Source organism: Chiloscyllium punctatum, chromosome 27 (genome assembly GCF_047496795.1).
Source record: "Chiloscyllium punctatum isolate Juve2018m chromosome 27, sChiPun1.3, whole genome shotgun sequence".
Classification (NCBI taxonomy): Eukaryota; Metazoa; Chordata; class Chondrichthyes; order Orectolobiformes; family Hemiscylliidae; genus Chiloscyllium; species Chiloscyllium punctatum.
In genome coordinates, this window is record NC_092765.1 from 19022382 (window position 1) to 19044140 (window position 21759).

Here is a 21759-nt window from a genome sequence, read left to right on the forward strand (position 1 = left end):
TCTATGTTTCTATGCTTCAGATAAGCAAACTGTGACTAGTGGAGTGTAAAAGGGATTAGTGCTGAGATCATAAATATTTCCGATTTATATCAATTATTTGACAAAGAGACCAGATGTTTGGGTGCGAACTTACTGATGACAAAGAGATGTAGGAAAGTTGGGAAAAGGACACAAGGAGACTGCAGATGAACATTGACAGGCTAAGCGAGTGGGTGAACATTTAACAAATGTATAATTTGGAAAATCGAATTAATCTACCGTTACAGGATGAATTGAAGAGTAGCATTTTATTTAAATCGAGAGAAATTATTGAACTCTGGGGTTCAGCAGGATTTGGGTGCCCTAGTACATGATTCACAACAGTTGGTAATACTCCCTCTAGAATTTATTTTGAGTGCACGGACCTCCAACATCTGTGCACAGCAACACTTTCTGGTGTATGCAGAATCTCAGAGATAAAAATCACACAACACCAGGTTATAGTCCAACAGGTTTAATTGGAAGCACACTAGCTTTCGGAGCGACACTCCTTCATCAGGTTATTGTGGAGGGCTCAATTGTAACACAGAATTTATAGCAAAAATTTGCAGCGTGATGTAACTGAAATTATACAATGAAGAATTGATTGTCTGTTAAGCTTTTCATCTGTTAGAATACAGTGATAGTTTCACTTCTTTCATGTGTAAATCACAAAACCTTTTTTTTAAAAGTTGCATTCTCAGGTTAGCTGTTAACAATGGTGATAGATAGACAATATGTTGAAGGTGTTAGCCCCCTGTGTTCTCTGTCTATGATCTGACGTTTAGATTGATTCCAATCTAAAAAGTGAGATAACAGAGTTTTACATAAATTCATGCAGTTTTTGAGCTCAGAGTTCTACATGAATGCATGTAGTTTTTGAGCAAAGTGCAATGTAACTCTGCAAGTACAAAAAAATTCACCACACAAAATATATGTGTGCATGTGTGTCTTTGTCTGTGTGTGTGTGTGTCTGTCTGTCTGTCTGTCTGGGGTGGGGGTTGTGAGTGTGAGAAAGTGTGTGTGTGTGTGTAGTGAGTGCAGAGTGTCTTAAGTCTGTGAGGGGGTGCATGTGTGGGAGTGTGTGTGTCTATAAGGGTGTGTGTGTGTGTACCTGTGTCCATGTGTATGTGAGAGTGTGTGCATGTAGGAATATCTGTGTGTGTGTGAAGTGCAATGGTGATCACCTGTAATGTGACATGAACCCAAGGTCCCAGTTGAGGCCCTCCCTATGGGTACCGAACTTAGCTATCAGCCTCTGCTTGGCCACTTTCCTCTGCTGCCTGTCCCGAAGTCCACCTTGGAGGATGGTCACCTGAAGGTCCAAGGCTAAATGTCCTGGACCACTGAAGTGTTCCCCAACTGGGAGGGAACCCTCCTGTCTGTTGATTGTTGTGCGGTGCCAGCACAACAATCTATCGCAACAATCCAGCTTCTGTCGCGACACTACGGATTTCTTACAGAAACTCAGCACCCATGGACCAGTCGAACCGGGAACATTCCTCGTCACAATGGACGTTTCCGCACTCTACACCAGCATCCCCCACAAGGATGGCATCGCAGCAACAGCCTCAGTACTCAACACCAACAACTGCCAGTCTCCAAACACCATCTTACAACTCATCCGCTTTATCCTCGATCATAACGTCTTCACCTTTGACAACCAGTTCTTCATCCATACACACGGAACAGCCATGGGGATCAAACTTGCACCCCAATATGCCAACATTTTTATGCACAGGTTCAAACAAGATTTCTTCTCTATGCAGGATCTCCAACCAACATTGTACACCAGGTACATTGATGACATTTTCTTCCTCTGGACCCATGGCGAGGAGTCACTGATAAAACTACACAGTGACATCAACAAGTTTCATCCCACCATCAAACTCACCATGGACTACTCTCGACTGTCTGTCTCATTCTTGGACATGTGCGTCTCCATCAAGGATGGACACCTCAGCACCACACTCTACCGCAAACCCACAGACAACCTCACAATGCTCCACTTCTCCAGCTTCCACCCAAAACATATTAAAACAGCCATTCCCTATGGACAAGCCCTACGCATACACCGGATCTGCTCAGATGAAGAGGAACGTGACGGACACCTGGAAGTACTCAAGGATGCCCTCACAAGAATGGGGTACAATGCTCAACTCATCGACCGCCAGTTCCGACGTGCCACAGCAAGGAACCGTAATGACCTCCTCAGGAGACAGACACGGGCTGCAACTGACAGGGTACCCTTCGTTGTTCAGTACTTCCCAGGGGCTGAAAGATTATGCCATGTTCTTCGTGACCTGAAACACATTATCAATGAGGATGAGCACCTCACCAAGACCTTCCCCACACCTCCACTACTTGCCTTTAAACAACCGCCAAACCTCAAACAGATCATTGTTCGTAGCAAACTGCCTGGCTCTCAGGACAACTCCATACAACCCTGTCATGGTGGACGCTGCAAGATGTGTCAGATTGTGGACATAGATATCACCATTACGCGTGGGAACACCTCCCACCTTGTACATGGCAGGTACTCATGTGACTCAGCCAACATTGTCTATCTTATACGTTGCAGGCAAGGATGCCCGGAGGCATGGTACATTGGGGAAACCGAGCAAAGGCTACGACAACGGATGAATGGACACCGCACAACAATCAACAGACAGGAGGGTTCCCTCCCAGTTGGGGAACACTTCAGTGGTCCAGGACATTCAACCTCGGACCTTCGGGTGACCATCCTCCAAGGTGGACTGCATGACAGGCAGCAGAGGAAGGTACTGGATTAGTGGTGCTGGAAGAGCACAGCAGTTCAGGCAGCATCCAACGAGCAGCGAAATCAACGTTTCGGGCAAAAGCCCTTCATCAGGAATAAAGGCAGTGAGCCTGAAGCATGGAGAGATAAGCTAGAGGAGGGTGGGGGTGGGGAGAGAGTAGCATAGAGTACAATGGGTGAGTGGGGGAGGAGATGAAGGTGATAGGTAAATGACCTGGGAGTTGCAGTGGGAGAGGGACTCCCTGAGATTCTTGTAGAGAGAGGAGGAAAACTTCTTCAAGGCAGGCATCCTTGCAATAGGATTCGCAGTAGGTGGCCGAGCAGAGGCTGATAGCTAAGTTTGGTACCCACAGGGAGGGCCTTAACTGGGACCTTGGGTTCATGTAACACTACAGGTGATCACCATTGCACTATACACACACACACACACACACACACACACACACAGATATTCCTACACACACACTCTCACATACACACGGACACAGGTACACACAGACGCGCACACAGACACCCACACACACCCTTATAGACACACACACTCCCATACATGCACCCCCTCACAGACTTAAGACACTCTGCACTCACTACACACACACACTTTCTCACACTCACAACCCCCACCCCAGACAGACACACACACACACACAGACAAAGACACACATGCACACATATATTTTGTGTAGTGAATTTTTTAGTACTTGCAGAGTTACATTGCACTTTGCTCAAAAACTACATACATTCATGTAGAACTCTGAGCTCAAAAACTGCATGAATTTATGTAAAACTCTGTTATCTCACTTTTTAGATTAGAATCAATCTAAACATCAGGTCATAGACAGAGAACACAGGGGGCTAGTACCTTCAACATATTGTCTAGCTATCACTATTGTTAACAGCTAACCCGAGAATGCAACTTTTAAAAAAAAGGGTTTTGTGATTTACACATGAAAGAAGTGAAACTATCACTGTATTCTAACAGATGAAAGGCTTAACAGACAATCAATTCTTCATTGTATAATTTCAGTTACATCACACTGCAATTTTTGCTATAAATTCTGTGTTACGATTGAGCCCTCCACAATAACCTGATGAAGGAGCGTCGCTCTGAAAGCTAGTGTGCTTCCAATTAAACCTGTTGGACTATAACCTGGTGTTGTGTGATTTTTCACTTTGTACACCCCAGTCCAACACCGGCATCTCCGAATCAGAATCTCAGAGAGACTGTGTGGCTGGGCAACTTACAAAGAATGCAGGTTCAGAAAGTGACTGGGAAGGCAAATGTAATGTTGTCATGTAATGCAAAGGTAATAGAATATAAAAGTAGGCATGTGTTGCTACATTTCCATGGTGTGTTGGTGAAGCTATGCATGACAAAATGTGCTCAATTTCTATGCCTTATTCAAAAAAGAATGTAAGTGCATTAGAAGCAGTTCAGAGAAGATTCACTTAACTGATACCTCCAAGGTTTGGGTGGGGGCATGCTGTGGACTGTCAAAGTCATTTGGCAGATGCCTCACCACAAGAACCTTCCAGCAAGCACCAAGACATACCTTAGACAGTGATGAGAAGGGCACGGCATGCTGCCCTCGAAGTAACTGTTGGGGGGGGGGATAAAACGGAGGCTAGGGGGTGGGTGAGGTTACAGACTCACACATCTTCTACTTGAAAATATCTTTGCAAAGGAAATCTGGAAAAAGATGTAGTAGTTTTTGTCAAGCTTCATCCTGAGCAGTAAGAAATGTAAAAACTGTACAGAATTGAACTGCTGTAGTGACTATATATGTATACAAATTTTTTAAAAGCAAAATATATTTTTGAAATAAAAAAGGAAATTACTTTAAGAGTGAAGGTTGGCTGAGTGCAGGCTGAAGCTGTGCCCATTGGTGTTTTGGAAATGAGAGGTAATTTTATAAAGCATATACAATGCAGAAGGGACTCAACAGGGTGGATAATAAAAGGATGTTTCTTCCTGTGGCAGGGACTAGAACTAGGGGATGTAACTAAAAACTAAGAGGTCATTCAGTTAAGACAGAGTTGGGGAGATTTTTTTTTCTTTAGGACAGTCAAACCCTCTTCCCTGGTAGAGGCAGGATCATTCTTAAGGCAGACGTAGATAGATGCTTGACTACCAAGGGAGGCAAAGGTTATTGGTGGTCAGTCAGAATGTTGAGTTGAAGCCACAGGCAGAAAAACCATGGTCTTATTAAATGGCGGAGCAGACAACAAGTGGCTAAATGGTCTACTTCTCTTCCTAATATGTATATTCACATTCAACATTGTGACCCCACTTATTCATTTCATTCTCGATGTTTTAAATGAGAATCCTTTTGAATTGTTTCCTCAGTTTCGTGCTCATCTTCCCTGACATTGCAATATCCCTGTTTTCTGATTCAATGCAGAGCCTGGGATGAGACAACTAATGTCAAGAAGGATTGTATTTGAGATTGTACATAAGGATTTGAAAACTCCTGATCGACAGAAATGCATTTGGAAAACAGCCTTCACAATTTGAGGTTTGGCCACAGGATGGATAGATGCTGATATAGGTGAGGTCACAGAGTCAATCAAGATGCCTTGCCCAAGGTGAATAGGCTACCAACAGTGAATATCTCAACTCCCACAATAAAGAACAGCCTCTTGGGAGAGATGTCAAAGATCAGCCATTAGCTGTGCAACTCTGCCTGCTGCAAGAGAAAATCACCTCCAGAGTATCAGTGAAAATGGAGCAAAGAAAATTGGCACACAAAATATTGGCCTCCCTTTCAGATGCAAAAATTAATATAATCCCACGGGGTTCAAATAGCTGATTAGCACAGCCAACGTAGATCAGCTACAGCAGAGGGAAGCAGAGACAAAGGCAGCGACATAGAAAATGGCAAATGGACAGACTAGGCCGACAGAGGGAATCACAAAGACTGAAGACAGGCACACAAGTAGACAGGACGAGAGCAAGAGAGAAGCCAAAATGTGTGGCAAGGAAAGAGATGTAATAAAAACTGAGAGAGAGAAAGAAAGGTACCATCACTTGCTGTGTATTATGAGCTGTTAATTGTTTGTACACAAATGGCAAGATGGAAAGAGAGGGACAGGACAGGGGCTTGTTACATTCTCATTAAACAAAACCTGGTTAATAAAGAGCTGCCGAGATTCCCAGCAGAGTCTGTCTCCTGCCAGCCTCTCTGAGTGTGCCTTGAATACACAACGAGGCAGCTCGGTTAGCCCGAGTCACCTGTTCCCAAGGCCCCGGCCCTGGCTTTCTCTCTTTCCCCACGTTCGTGAGCGCGGTCACCAAAAGATCAAGGTGTGTGTGGAGGATTGGGATGGGGGAGATAGCTACTCAGGGGAGGAAAGGGGAGTCTCTGGAGACAGCTTGAAGGGTGGAAAAGCCTGAGTCAAACTCCCAGAAGCGAGGGGAAGGTAGGGTAGAGAGGTCAGAGAACACAGCCAAGTAGCTCACTCTGAATGTCAATTCACACACTAAAGATGGACAAGGAAATGGAGGACAGTCACATCTCACGGGAGTGCACCTCGCCAGAAAGGAAAACGACAAGACCAAAAAAAAATTAGGAAGAAATAAAAACTAGCAGTGGCGTTTGTTTCTGCTGCAGTATATTAAGCCCTGTTCCCCGATGCTCGTCAATGACAACATGAAGATGAATGTGGAGGGGCCGGTGTTGGACTGGGGTGGACAAAGTTAGAAATCAGAAATCACACACCACCACCTGATTACAACACCACCTGATGAAGGAGCAGCGCTCCGAAAGCTAGTGCTTCCAAATAAACCTGGTATTGTGTAATTTTTAACATTAAAATGCTTTGAGCATCCATCTCTCCCAGTTCAAGGTCACTTATCCCAATTACACCTTCCGAGCGCGATCCATTCCTTCTCAGTAACATGAGAAACTCCAATCCTCTTTTAACATGTTTGCACTTTTGTCCTAATTGGAGCAATGGCTCCTTTAAGGAAGCTTCCAAGGATTTTTTTTAAAATCGAACTCCGGACCAATTATCGGTTCAGTTGCCGGGATCAGCGGCCAATCGGGGAACAGTTGTTGGGCAGATTTCAACCCCTGATTCGAAGGCCAGCCTAATTAATCAACGATTAAGTTGTTTCTTGCTGCCGGCTCCTGAAGCTTTACTGCAGCGTCAGACATTACTGGCACTGAGAGACATTAAACTGCCCCTTCCAGCCAGTCTCTGCACCACAACTCGTTATACGAGCTTCTCACTTATGCTACAGCTTGCAGTTTAACATAGCTTACTTAACAACAGAAAACGACTTGCATTTATCATGCTTCTTTTCTGACTGGAGACTCTCCAAAGTTGAGTCATGGCCAGCAGAAAGAAAGGCTTTTATACATTGACCCTGGGAAATCAATCAAGGAGAAAGTGAGGACTGCAGATGCTGGAGATCAGAGCTTAAAAATGTGTTGCTGGAAAAGCGCAGCAGGTCAGGCAGCATCCAAGGAGCAGGAGAATCGACGTTTCGGGCATGAGCCCTTCTTCAGGAATCAAACCCAAGACTACCGTTGCACTTCCTCTGGGTACAGTTCAACTATCTTCAGCTGCTTCATCAATGGTCTTCCCGACATCACCTTCATAAGGTCAAAGTTAAAAATCACAACACCAGCTAGTGCTTCCAATTAAACCTGTTGGACTATAACCTGGTATTGTGTGATTTTTAATTTTGCACACCCCACTCCAACACCAGCATCTCCAATTCATAAGATCAGATTTACTGATAATTGTGGTGTTCAGTGCCATCTATAAATCTTCAGGGAGTAAAGCAGTCTGTTATACTCAGGCTTGGGCTGATAAGTAGCACGTAACATACATGCCACGTAAGTACCAGGCAATGATCACCTCCAAGTAGAGTTTTTTTAAAAATCATATCCACTCGACATTCAAAGGTATTAGGAGAAAGAGAGGACTGCAGATGCTGGGGATCAGAGCTTAAAAATGTGTTGCTGGAAAAGCGCAGCAGGTCAGGCAGCAGCAAAGGAGAAGGAGAATCGATGTTTCGGGCATGATCCCTTCTTCAGGAATGAGGAGGGTGTGCCAAGCAGGCTAAGATAAAAGGTAGGGAGGAGGGACTTGGGGGAGGGGCGTTGGGAATGCGATAGGTGGAAGGAGGTTAAGGTGAGGGTGATAGGCCGGAGAGGGGGTGGGGCGGTGAGGTTGGGAAGAAGATTACAGGTCAAGAAGGCGGTGCTGAGTCTGAGGGTTGGGACTGAGAAAAGGTGGGGGGAGGGGAAATGAGGAAGCTGGAGAAATCTGTATTCATCCCTTGTGGTTGGAGGGGTCCTAGGCAGAAGATGAGTCGCTCTTCCTCCAGGAGTCGTGTTGCCTGCCCCTCCACCTCCTCCATGACTTTCGCTTCCCCGGCCCCCAACGCCTTATCTTCACCATGGACATCCAGTCCCTATACACCTCCATCCCCCATCACGAAGGCCTCAAAGCCCTCCACTTCTTCCTTTCCCACCGAACCAACCAGTGACCTTCCACTGACACCCTCCTTCGACTGACTGAACTGGTCCTCACTCTTAACCACTTCTCCTTCCAATCCTCCCACTTCCTCCAAACCAAAGGAGGAGACATGGGCACCTGCATAGGCCCCAGCTATGCCTGCCTCTTCGTTGGATATGTGGAACAGTCCATCTTCCGCAGCTACACTGGCACCACCCCCCACCTTTTCCTCCGCTACATCAATGACTGTATCGGCGCTACCTCGTGCTCCCACAGGTTGAACAGTTCATCCACTTTACTAACACCTTCCACCCCAACCTCAAATTTACCTGGACCGTCTCAGACTCCTCCCTCCCCTTCCTGGACCTCTCCATCTCTATCTCAGATGACCGACTCAACACGGACGTATACTATAAAACGACTGATTCCCACAGCTACCTAGATTACACCTCTTCCCACCCTGCCCCCTGTAAAAACACCATCCCATATTCCCAATTCCTTCGCCTCCACCACATCTGCTCCCAGGAGGACCAATTCCAATACCAAATGACCCAGACGGCCTCCTTCTTCAAAGACCACAATTTCCCCTCAGACATGGTTGACGATGCTCCCCACCGCATCTCCTCCACTTCCCGCACCTCCGCCCTTGAACCCCGCCCCTCCAAACGCCACCAGGACAGAACCCCACTAGTCCTCACCTATCACCCCACCATCCTCCAGATACATTGGATCATTCTTCGTCATTCTGCCACCTCCAAATGGACCTCACGACCAAGGATATATTTCCCTCCCCACCCCTATCAGCATTCCGGAAAGACCACTCCCTCCGCAATTCCCTTGTCAGATCCACACTCCCCACCAACCCAACCTCCACTCCCCGGCACCTTCCCCTACAACCACAAAAAATGCAAAACTTGCGCCCACACCACCCCCCTTACTTCCCTCCAAGGCCCCAAGGGATCCTTCAATATCTATCAGAAATTCACCTGCACCTCCACACACATCATATACTGCATCCGCTGCACCCGATATGGCCTCCTCTACATTGGGGAGACGGGCCGCCTACTTGTGGAACGTTTCAGAGAACACCTCTGGGACACCCGGACCAACCAACCCAACTGCCCCGTGGCTGAACACTTTAATTCCCCCTCCCACTCCACCAAGGACATGCAGGTCCTTGGCCTCCTCCATCACCAGACCATGGCAACATGACACCTGGAGGAAGAGCGCCTCATCTTCCGCCTAGGAACCCTCCAACCACAAGGGATGAATACAGATTTCTCCAGCTTCCTCATTTCCCCTCCCCCCACCTTTTCTCAGTCCCAACCCTCAGACTCAGCACCACCTTCTTGACCTGCAATCTTCTTCCCGACCTCTCCGCCCCATCCCCTCTCTGGCCTATCACCCTCACCTTAACCTCCTTCCACCTATCGCATTCCCAACGCCCCTCCCCCAAGTCCCTCCTCCCTACCTTTTATCTTAGCCTGCTTGGCACACCCTCCTCATTCCTGAAGAAGGGCTTATGCCCGAAACGTTGATTCCCATTCAAAGGTATTAGCATCATTTAAACTCCCATTATCAACACTCTAAATGTTACTGTAGGCCAGGAACTGTACCGAACCAGCCACATAAATACTGTAGTGAGGAGAGCACATTAGAGGCTGGGAATTCTATTCTGAGTAATTTGCATTCAAACTCCTCAAACCCTGTCCACCAGTCGTAAGGCAAAAATAATGAATGTGATAGAATACTTGCCTGGATGGGTGCAGCTCCAACAACACTTAGGAAACTACACCATTCAGGACAAAGTAGTCCACTTAATTGGCACATAGTCACCAGCATAACCATTCACTTCCACTGGCAATAGTGTGTATCACCTCGAAGGAGCATTGCATTTTAGGAAGGATGTGAAGGCTTGAGAGATGATGCCAAAAGATAAATCATGAAATAAGGTTCCAGGGATTACACCGTAAGAAATAGGAACAGGGGTAGAGTGCTCAGCCCCTCAACAACATCGTGGCTGAGGGACTTGCAATATGTGGATCGATTGGAAAAGAGAATGTTAAAGGGAGATGTGATGAAAAGGTTCAAAATCATGAGTGGAATGGGCAGGGTAGATTGTTTCCATTTGTGGAAGAGTCGAAAGCCAAAGGAGACGGATATGAAATAATGGGCAAAAGAACCAAGACAACAGGAGAAGCAACTTTCCTTTTACGCAAACAATGTTTAGGATCCAGGGTCAGGTCTTGCCGCAAGGGATGTTGGCTTTCGAAGGAGAATTGGCCAAGTGTCGGAGGACAAAAGAAATGTCGCGGGGCTGTAGGGAAAAGGCCAGAGAATGGTTGCGGCTAAGTTTGTTTTACAGAGTCTACTGAGGCCCAATGGGCCGTGTCGTTCTCCTGTGCTGCAAGCATTCTATGAATCTATTCCAGGACCAGAACACCTCATCGTTTTACAGACATCGACTCCAAACAGTCATTTTGCAAGCTGATGTTGGGGAGGGCTTGGGAATATTCTCTGGAATAAATCACTCAGAAACAAATGAATCAATTAGTTGCAAACTGTGTCCGACTGCTTACATTTATAACTATCTTTTTTTTTAAAAATGGCCCAGTGTTCTTCGAATTTCACATAATAAATCCCCCCATTCCCGCCTCACTCCCAGGAGAGGCCCCTGTTAGTGTGGGGCTGAGGGACCAGGAAGAATCAGGGTTAGTGACCGTGCTGCTGGTCAATTGTCCACCACACAATGCAGAGTGAGGAGTTGAGAGTTAGCCCGTGTCCCAACTTAATATCACCACTATTGCTTCCCGCTCTTTCTCACATGGCAATCCTGTCTGTGCATCTGGCTGTGTGTATGTGTTCCTCTTGGAAGATGTGTCTGTGCGTCTGTCTGTCCGTGTGGCTATGTGCATGTGGTTTGTCTCCGTGTCTGTATGTGCCTGCGGATCTCCCTTTGTGCGTGTGTGTGTCTCTGCGTTTGTATGTTTTTTCTGTCTGTCCTGTTTGCCTGTCTATGTGTACATGTCTTTGTGTGCCTCTGTATCTGTCTCTGTGTAAATGCCTATTCGGCCCTCTATGTGTGTGTCTGAGTGTCTGTGTATATCTGTCTCTGTGTGTATGTCTATTTGTGTCTCTGCATTGTTCTGTCTGCCTCTGCCTGTCTGTATCTGTATGCTTGTCTCGAGATGTATGTTTGTGTGTCTCTTTGTCTTTGTGTCTGTATATCTGTTAGTCCGTGTGTATGTCCGTGTGTCTCTGTGTATCTTTATGTGCCTGTGTTTTTACCTGGGTATATGTGTGTGTGGATTTGTGGTGATGACAGCACCGTGATGCCCCCAGAGAGCGAACAGTCCGCCCAGACCCACCAGATAGTATTGCGGATACAGAATGGTACTGCAGGACTGCGAATCTCTGAAAGTGTACCCCAACGGGAAAAAAAAAGCTTATGGGATGTGGATGGGGATGGGTGTGTGTGTGTGTGTGTGTGTGTGCAAGAACGGAGGGTGGGAATGAAGGGAGTGAAGGGGGGGAGGTGAGAAGGACGGGTTATTAACAGGGCAGGAAGATGTCACGATAGCGTCCCCCGCAGCCCGAGGGTGCCTGGCACAGGGCACCTTCAGCGGACGCTGTGTAAGGACAGGGCAGTTGGTGGTCGTGGGTCTGACGGGGGAGATGCCGCATTGCTGCTGAGAACAACCCCCCACCCCCACCACACAATCTCCCCAATCCCCCACTCACACAGCCTGAAATAAATAATCAATCTTTTAAATGCAAATTGAAGAGAATAATTAAACAGTCCACAAGTAACACAGCTCAATTTGCAGCTCGGTTCAGAGCAAGCTTGGCGTATATTAGGCATGAGAGCAGCCTTCACTGGGCTGTGCTGCAGGGAGCAGAGAGAGAGAAAAAAAAACAATTAGCCGGGCGCAAGGACAGCTCAAGCAGAATTTTAATTTGCTTAAATATTTACAGTAATTTAGCAACACATCGAGTCAGAAGCTGTGAAGCTGCCATTTGGCTCCCCCACTTCCCCTCCCCCAATTCCCCACAGGCCCCTCGAATCGCTTCGCTGCCTTTTCGGGGCTGCTGCTGGAGGCAAGTAATTTAACATTGAGAGGCGGGGGAGGAGGACTGAGGCAGGGGAGGGGGGTGGGGAGAGGAATAGGAGATCATTTTCATTCTTTTGTATCTCTGGTGCGTGCTAATTACGAAACAGTAATTAGGGAGCGTAATGAGAAACTGGCACCTTCATTACCATACCTTGTGTCAGGGTCGCCCGATTGTCCCAAAAGGCATTCGCTACCTCCTTGTTGATCTGCTGCGGATCATTCACATTTCTTCCCCTGTTTCAGTAGGGCCAGTCATTCCTAGCAAAGAATAGACAGTGTCCCACAATGAGCACACACACAAGAAGAAAAAAATAAATCGGGTGTGTTGTTGAAGACTGTTAATAAAACGTACACACTTTTTTTTCTCTCATGCAACCCTGTGTGTGCAAACCCATATTGGTTGCTGCTCGCGGATTTCACTGACTAGCTCCGGAGAGAGCCCCCAAGGCTATACTTTATTGCTGTTTCACAATGCATCTGCTTTGCTCTTTGACACTCGGAACCGCCACTAGGGAATAGTTGTTTGGGAGAGTTTTTTTTATATAGAAAAGAACAATGCAATTCTGCTACACACAAGACTGCCAGCGGTACTGCGTCCTTGCCACAACAATCAAGGTTAACTTTAGTTACATGAATAGGCACAAAGCCGGGGGAGACAGAGAGAAGATGGGGTAATGGAAGAGAGAGAGAGAGAGAGAGAGGGAGAAAGAACCCCTGAGAAAGGGGAGATGGAGAGAACAAGAGAAAAGGAGAGAGGCGGGACAGAGAGTGAGGAGGACAAAGAGACCAGGATACAGAAAGCAAATAGGAGTAAAGGGGCCGAGGAATGAGAGCAAATTTGGCCACGGGAATTGTTTGAAGCGGATTCACTGAGTTTCAAGTCAGCAGGAAATGGTCCAAATCAGTCGAGAGGCGAGAGTGTCAGAAATTAGCCGCATTAATTCTGTCACTCTCCACGCTGGGGTTTTTACACAAAGGTTGGCGATGTTGCCTTCCCTTTTATATCCTTCCTTGAAAATACCCAGATGCGTGTGGCTTCACAGACCCTCCATTGCTGGCTCAACCTCTGTCTTTGTGCTGTCAGATTGTCCCAGGTCCAGCCTGAGGTAACCTTGAACTTTCTCTGACTTGTTCTGATCTTGGGAAGCTCAGGCCTATTGGCTTCAAGCTCAATCCCACTGCCTTGTATTCCATGCCCTCAGCATTATTTTAGGAAGGGTCAGCTTTTATTTCAAACCTCAACTTAAAGATCCCATCTCTGACACCCCCTCCCCCAAACTCATCTCTGTAATCTCATCCACCATCGTTACCCACACTCCAATCTCTCCTTTCCTTTGAATGTAGCCTTTTCAGGACCATAGCTTCCAATATTCATCCCACTGTGGGCGACAGCCCTTCAGTCCCCTGAGACCTGGCCTTTGTGGATTCTCTTTCATTTTTCCACTACTCTTTGTTTAAAATCATCAAGGAAGTTCCTCTACTACGCCAAGGCCTTTGATTAGTCCCAATCTTACACTTTACATTAAAAACACAACAAAAATCTAAGCTGTAATCGTTGTTTTAAGAGTCACCCACAAAGAATGGATTAGCAACTATTCAAACCGATTTCACATAATAATCTGCCACCCCTTTGTCTAGGCCAGACCTAATCTCAGCTCCAAAGACTCTCCTTCTCCATTCAGTGAAACTGAGCTCATTCAAAACTAAGGTGCCCATATTTCAATCTGCACCAAGTCCAGTTTGATCATTGCCCACTGACCTAAACTGGTTCCTTGTCCAGCGACTGCCCCCATTTTACAATTACACAGGGATGTCTTGCTGCAACTGTACAGGGTCTTAGAATCTTAGAATCCCTACAGTGTAGAAACAGGCTCTTTGGCCCAACGAGTCCACACCAACCTCCAAACAGTAACCCAACCAGGCCCACTCCCCTACCCTATTGGTTTACATTTACCCATGACTAATGCACCTAGCCTACAAATCCCTGAATATTATGAGCAATTTTAGCATGGTCAATTCACTTAACATGTGGCAGGAAACTGGAGCACCCCAGAGGAAACCCAAGCAGACATGGGGAGAATGTGCAAACTCCACACAGACAGTCACCCAAGGCTGGAATTGAACTCAGGTCCCTAGCACTGTGAGGCAGCAGCACTAAACACTGAGCCACCATGCTGCCTTGGTGAGGCCACGCCTGCATTATTTTGTGCAATGTGGTCTCTATACCTGAGGAAGTATGTTCTTTCTATACAGGAAGTGCAGCCAGTGTTTTCCAGACTGATTCCTGGGATGGCAGGACTGATGTGTGAAGAGAGGGTGAATCCATTAGGATTATGTTTGCTGGATTACAGAAGAGTGAGGGGGGAATCTCACAAAAACCTATAAAATTCAAACACGATTTTCAATGGTGGGAGAATCCAGACCAGGAGTCCCAGACTAAGGATACAGGCTAGGCTGTTTAGGACTGAGATGAGGAGACATTTCTTCAACCAGAGAGTGGTGAGCCTGTGTAATTCATTACCAGAGAAGGCAGTTGAGGTGAAAATATTGTGCGATTTCAAGAAGGTGTGGGATATAATACTTGGGGTTAACAGATCAAAGGATATGGGGGGAAACTGGGCACAGCTGGATGATCAGCCATGATCATGATGAATGGTAAAGCAGACTTAGAGTCATTAAGATGTACAGCGTGGAAACAGACCTTTTGATCTAATTCGTCCATGCTGACCAGATATCCTAGCCTAATCTAATCCCATTTGCCAGCACTTGGCCCCTATCCCTCTAAACCCTTCCTATTCATATACCCATCCAGTTGCCTTTTAAATATTGTGAACGTTGAAGGGTTAAGTGGCCTACTCCTGCTCCTATGTTCTGTATTTCCATAATGTCTCTTCCAATTCCTCCATTAGCACCATCTACCATCCACCTCCTCCCCATTCCATTTCTGTAATGTCCTCCAAACCAATATCCTACTCAGATCTCTACACTCCTCCTATTCTGGCATCTCACCTCTGTTTGCACTGTTACTGCAGTCTCTATTGGATCTTGCAGGTCCATAAAGTGGTACAAATATCAACAAACATTATTAAGACAGACAAACAAGAACTTCTACAAAAAGATTTTTTTGAAGAAATGTCTTAGAGGAAAAGAGGTGAAGAGTTTGGAAAAGAAATCCAGAGCTTACGGCCAAGTCAATGGCTAGGAAATGCTCCGAAACATTTCACATTACAAGGATGCTATATAAATGAATTTTACGTATTTGAGGAAACCAATTATACTGCTTTTGGACACTTTAATATAGGCAAGGACCTTCCAAAAAGAGGACGTTCAAGAACTTAGCACACTGCCCACTCATCCATCACCTTCATCCCCTCCCCCACTCACCCATTGTACTCTATGCTACTTTCTCCCCACCCCCACCCTCCTCTAGTTTATCTCTCCACACTTCAGGCTCACTGCCTTTATTCCTGATGAAGGGCTTTTGCCCGAAACGTCGATTTCGAAGCACCCCCCTTGGATGCTGCCTGAACTGCTGTGCTCATCCAGCACCACTAATCCAGAATCTGGTTTCCAGCATCTGCAGTCATTGTTTTTACCACCTTGGTGTAAGAGAAAGTTCAACACATCCTTTGTCAAAGTATCATTGCTCGTGGTTCATGGGCGCGTATTGGAAGTCCAAAAGAAAGAACCCTAGCGAGTGGTGAATGCCTAAAGACCCAGTGGCGAGTCTGGGATATTTCCTACGCTGTCCGTGCTCCTGGCTTGGAACTGCAAACATCTCAAACCGCTCTGCACAAAGACAGCGACTAATACTAGACAGCCAAGCACGACAGTTATCTTCAACCAGCAACATTCAACTTCCATGTCACACCGAATGGGGATACGCTCCACTTTGAGGCACCAGGTTGTTGGTTCAGATCTCATTCCAGAGGCGCGGGCACACAATGCAGGCTCCCAACCCTGAGAGGGCTGCACTGTCAAAGACGCTGCTTTTGAGAAGAGACCTTTACTCAAACCTGTCCTTTCAGATCTCTAGACACAATTTTGATAAAGAGCAGGCGAGTTCTCCCTGGTGACCTAGTCGATACATAAATCCCTTTACAAAATCATCACTTTCTCAAAATAAGATCATTATCGCATTGCAGTCTGTGGAAATGTGCTGGGTGCACAATAATTGTTACGTTTCTTATTTGTAGTAACAGTGGATGCAGTCAAATATATACTCCATTGACTGTAAAATGCTTTAAGATGTCACAAAGTTGCGACAATCTCGTATACTGCACTAATCCGAAATGACGAACAGTCAACCGCTTTGAGGAAAATGGGAAAGAGAGCATTAAACAATCACATTCGACATTCTCCATCATTAAAATCATGCTGGCTAGGTACCAGTTAAAACCGTGCTTTAAAAATATAAATATATGATTTCGTTTTGAGTTGATTTTATTGACCTGGCGGAATACAAAATGTGAGTAGGCGGTAAATCACACTCAACATCTCAAGGTTGATTAAAGTGACATCACCCAGATTTTAGATAGGAGTTTCAAAGCCAAGTGCTTGGAAATTGCAGTGCCTGATCCCGGGAACAGCACAAGTGGTTTGCATTAAAAACGATTCAGAGTGTGTACGCAGCAGGAGGTGATCTCCAGCTCCTGTAACCGTTCTAAAAGGCGACGGAATAGCTCTGTGATCATTTATTTAACGAGCGTTTGCTTCACAGTTAGTGATGTTTCAGAATTGGAAGCTTCATTCAGGCAGGGTCACTCACTGTCTCTTTGGTTCCCTTTGGTTTAAATACTTTTAACTGTCCTTTCTTACAACTGATACAACTTGGCGTGATTTTGCCTCAGATTGGCATACGTTTTGTTTTAAAATGAAGATTTGTCGAATATCCCAAGATGGTGCATTGATCAACACTTCATGAAGATGCCAAATCCCATGCTCTGAGTCAGTTGATGTCAAGCCAGTGTCCTAGCAACTCACCCACAAAATTCTTCATGTCTGAGCCTTCAAATGTACCAACTCTACTGTTGTTCTCAATCCCAGCATTCTATACTCACACACACACAGAAACAATACAGGTCACATAGGCCCTTGCACTAATGCAGACACACTGGTTACCAGTACCATAGTGTAGTAGTTATGCCACTGGTACTAATAATCAAGCTAAAACCTAGAGCAATGATCAGAGATTTGAATTTAAATCTCACCACAACAGCTGGGGTACGTAAATTCAATTAATTAAGCAAGTCATGAATTAAAAGTCTCAGCAATAGTGACCATGAAACCACTAGATTGGTTTAAAAACCCATCTGGCTTACCAACGCCCCTTAGGGAAGGAAATCTGCCATCCACATCCAGTCTAGTCAAAATGTGACTCTGGGCCTGCAGCAACGTGGTTGCCTGACGAGTACCCTCTGAAATGGTTGAGCGAACATTCAGTTATAGCAAACTGTTACAGAAAAATGTAAGAATAAACCCAAACAGACACAAACAAGGCTCATCCAGGCCTGTCAGCTCTATAAAGTCCTTCTTAATAACGTTTGCAGCCTGACAACAAAATTAGAGAGCAATTGCATACACAGAAATATACCTTTCAACCACTGCATCACCACTGGCTCAATAGCACTACTCCTAACTGAGCTGACAGGGTCCTAAAGGATATCTCTGGCAAACTGGCCCTGGAGTAGATTGTGTGAGAACTAACTAAAATGAAAAACCTGCTGTTCTTGATCACATCAATGTACCAGGTATACCTGTCCATGGCAGTATTGGTAGGAGTTACCAATTCACAGCTCTTGGAGAGACAAAGTCCCATCTTTACACTAAGGAATGAAATCAGAACAAAGGCTATCATTTGACCCATCATATCCATGCTGATTCTGCAACAGCAATTTAATAGTGCCAGTTCCTTGTCCTTTATCATCACCGTGTAAAGTTTTAGTCTTGAGATGCTATTTAATTCCCTTTTGAAGACCATGATGAATCAGCCTCCACTATACTCTCAGGCAGAGCATTTCAGATAAGAACAAGCTGTTACATTAAAAAGCTTTCTCTCATCTAGCTTTTGACCTATTCTCTTTCATCCTATACCAATGTCCTTGATGACATTTTGTCCAGTGGGAAACGTTTCCCTTTGTCCACTCTGTCTAGGCTCATCATGATATTGAACATCTCCATCACAATGTCCATACTACAGAGGAAGAAGTGCTGGATGTCTTGAAATGCATAAAGGTGGATAAATCCCCAGGACCTGATCAGGTGTACCTGAGAATTCTGTGGGAAGCTAGAGAAGTGATTGATGGGCCCCTTGCTGAGATATTTGTATCATCGATAGTCACAGATGACGTGCCAGAAGACTAGAAGTTGGCTAACATGGTACCACTATTTAAGAAAGGTGGTAAAGATAAACCAGGGAACCATAGACCAGTGAGCCTAATGTCGGTGGTCGGCAAGTTGTTGGAGGGAATCCTGAGGGACTGGATGTACATGTATTTGGAAAAGCGAGGACTGATTAGGGATATTCAACATGGCTTTGTGCATGGGAAATCATGTCACACAAACTTGATTGAGCTTTTCTGAAGAAGTAACAAAGAGGATTGAGAAGGGCAGAGCAGTGGATGTGATCTGTATGGACTTCAGTAAGGTGCTCGACAAGGTTCTTCATGGGAGACTGGTTAGCAAGGTTAGATCTCATGGAATACAGGGAGAGCTAACTATGTAGATACAGAACTGGCTCAAAGGTAGAAGACAGAGGATGGTGGTGGAGGGTTGTTTTTCAGACTAGAGGCCTGTGACCAGTGGAGTGCCACAAGGACCAGTGCTGAGTCCACTAGTTTTCATCATTTATATAAATGAATTGGATATGAACATAGGAGGTATAGTTAGTAAGTTTGCAGATGACACCAAAATTGAATGTGTCGTGGACAGCAAAGAAGGTTACCTCAAATTACAACAGGATCTTGATCAGATGGGCCAATGGGCTGAAGAGTGGCAGATGGAGTTTAATTTAGATAAATGCGAGGTGCTGCATTTTGGGAAAGCAAATCTTAGCAGGACTTATACACTTAATGGTAAGATCCTAGGGAATGTTGCTGAACCAAGAGACCTTGCAATGCAGGTTCATGGTTCCTTGATAGTAGAGTCGCAGGTAGATAGTATAGTGAAGAAGGCGTTTGGTATGCTTTCCTTTATTGGTCAGAGTATTGAGCATAGGAGTTGGGAGGTCATGTACAGGACATTGGCTAGGCTACATGTGGAACATGCATGCCATTTTGTTATCCTTCCTATCAGAACAATGTTGTGAAACTTGAAAGGGTGCAGAAAAGATTAACAAGGATGTTGCCAGGGTTGGCGGATTTAAGCTATAGGGAGAGGCTGAATAGGCTAGGGCTGTTTTCCCTGGAGCGTGACCTGAAGGGTGACCTTATAGAGATTTATAAAATCATGAGGAGCATGGATAGGATAAATAGACAAAGTCTTTTCCCTGGGGTGGGGGAGTCCAGAACTAGAAGGTATAGGTTTAGGGTGAGAGGGGAAAGATATAAAAGGGACCTAAGGGGCAACTTTTTCACACAGAGGGTGATACGTGTATGGAATGAGCTGCCAGAGGAAGTGGTGGAGGCTAGTACAATTGCAACATTTAAAAGACATCTGGATAGGTATATGAATAGGAAGGGTTTACAGGGGTATGGGCCACATGCTGGCAAATCGGACTAGAGTATTTTGGGATATCTGGTCGGCATAGATGAGTTGGACTGAAGGGTCTGTTTCCACACTGTATATCTCTATGACTTTATATTTCCATTTCTTCAAGAAGCACAACCTGAGTTTCTCCATTATGTATTTCTCTGATATCTCTCAAATCATATTTGTAAATCTTTTCTGCCTCCTTACCCCTCCTAAAGTATGATGCCTTCAATTGAACATAATACTCCAGTTCAGCCTAAACCAGTATTTTATAAAGGTTTTTCATAGTTGCTTACTTTTATACTCCTGAAAGTGTGTTGCTGGAAAAGCGCAGCAGGTCAGGCAGCATCCAAGGAGCAGGAAAATTGATGTTTCGGGCATGAGCCCTTCTTCAGGCTCATGCCGAAACGTCGATTCTCCTGCTCCTTGGATACTGCCTGACCTGGTGCGCTTTTCCAGCAACACATTTTCAGCTCTGATCTCCAGCATCTGCAGTCCACACTTTCTCCAACTTTTATACTCCATACTGTTCATAAAGCCCAGGATCCCATCTGTCTTTTTGAGCATTTTCTCATTGTGCCTTGTCACTTTCAATGATTTGTACACATATATTCCTAGTCCGGTCATTCTTGCCCTCTTTTAGAATTACACCTTCTATTTTAAATTGCCTTTCCACATTCTTCCTATCAAAACATGTCACTTCACACTTCTCTGCATTTAATTTCATCAACCATCTGTTGATTTGTTCCACCAATCTGCCTATGCCCTCTTGAAATCCATCACTACCCAGTTAGAACTCAGGACTGCCTGCATGCAAAACTACATAAGCAGCAAGAGATAGTCAAGAGCTAGGCAATTCCAGCATTTGCTGCACCCCTAGCTAAGTTGTTCCCATACAGCTACAATATTAGCATCTACCTAGCAATGTGAAAAACTGTCTAGATTTGTCCTATAGACAAATCCAAATAACCAATTACTGCCCCAACAGTTTACTTTCAAACAAGTGTAACGTGATGGAAGCGGCCATAAATGGTGATTTTAAATGGTATAACCTTCATTGAATTTCCCACCATCAACACTCTGGGGTTAACTTTGCTATATAAATACTGTGGTTACAGAAACAGGTCAGAGGCTGGGAACCCTGCAGCAAGTCGCTCACCTTCTGTCTCCCCAAAACCTGTTCACCATCTATAAGGCACAAGTCAGGAATGCAATGAAATACTCTCCACTGGCCTGGATAAGTACAGCTCTAAGAACACTCAAGAAACTTGACACCACCCAATACAAAAAGTCCTGCTTGATTGGCACTATATCTACAAACATTCACTCTCTCTACCACCAATACATAGCAACAAGTCTACACGATACACTGCAGAAATTCACCAAAGTTTCTTAGGCAGCACTTTCCAAACTCACAATTACCACCACCTAAAAGGACAGGGACAACAGACATATGGCAGTATAATATCTGTAAGTTCCTCTCCAAGTCACACACCATCCTGACTTGGAAATATATCACAATTTCTTGAGTGTCACTGGATTAAAATCCCAGAACCCCTCCCTTGCTTACACCAAATGGACTGCTCTGGTTCAAGAAGGCAGCCCACTCCCACTACCTCCAGGGCAATAAGGGTTGGGGAGTAAATACTATCCCAGCTGAATGAATTTTAAAAACTTCAGGTTCCTTGTCAT

The 21759-nt window shown here is 45.3% G+C and overlaps 1 long non-coding RNA gene across 6 annotated transcripts in view; it reads right to left on the bottom strand.

Annotated features, from left to right (window-relative positions):
* Window positions 1-21759, bottom strand: part of LOC140453503 (uncharacterized) — a 179063-nt gene that overhangs the window by 68962 nt on the left and 88342 nt on the right. For 5 of the 6 annotated variants that reach the window (XR_011952410.1, XR_011952409.1, XR_011952407.1 and 2 more), the window contains one exon: window positions 12530-12636. This is a non-coding gene — a long non-coding RNA (uncharacterized lncRNA). Of the gene's footprint in view, window positions 1-12529; window positions 12637-12734; window positions 12859-21759 lie in introns of those variants that run through there. The other variant, XR_011952408.1, reaches the window with a different exon arrangement.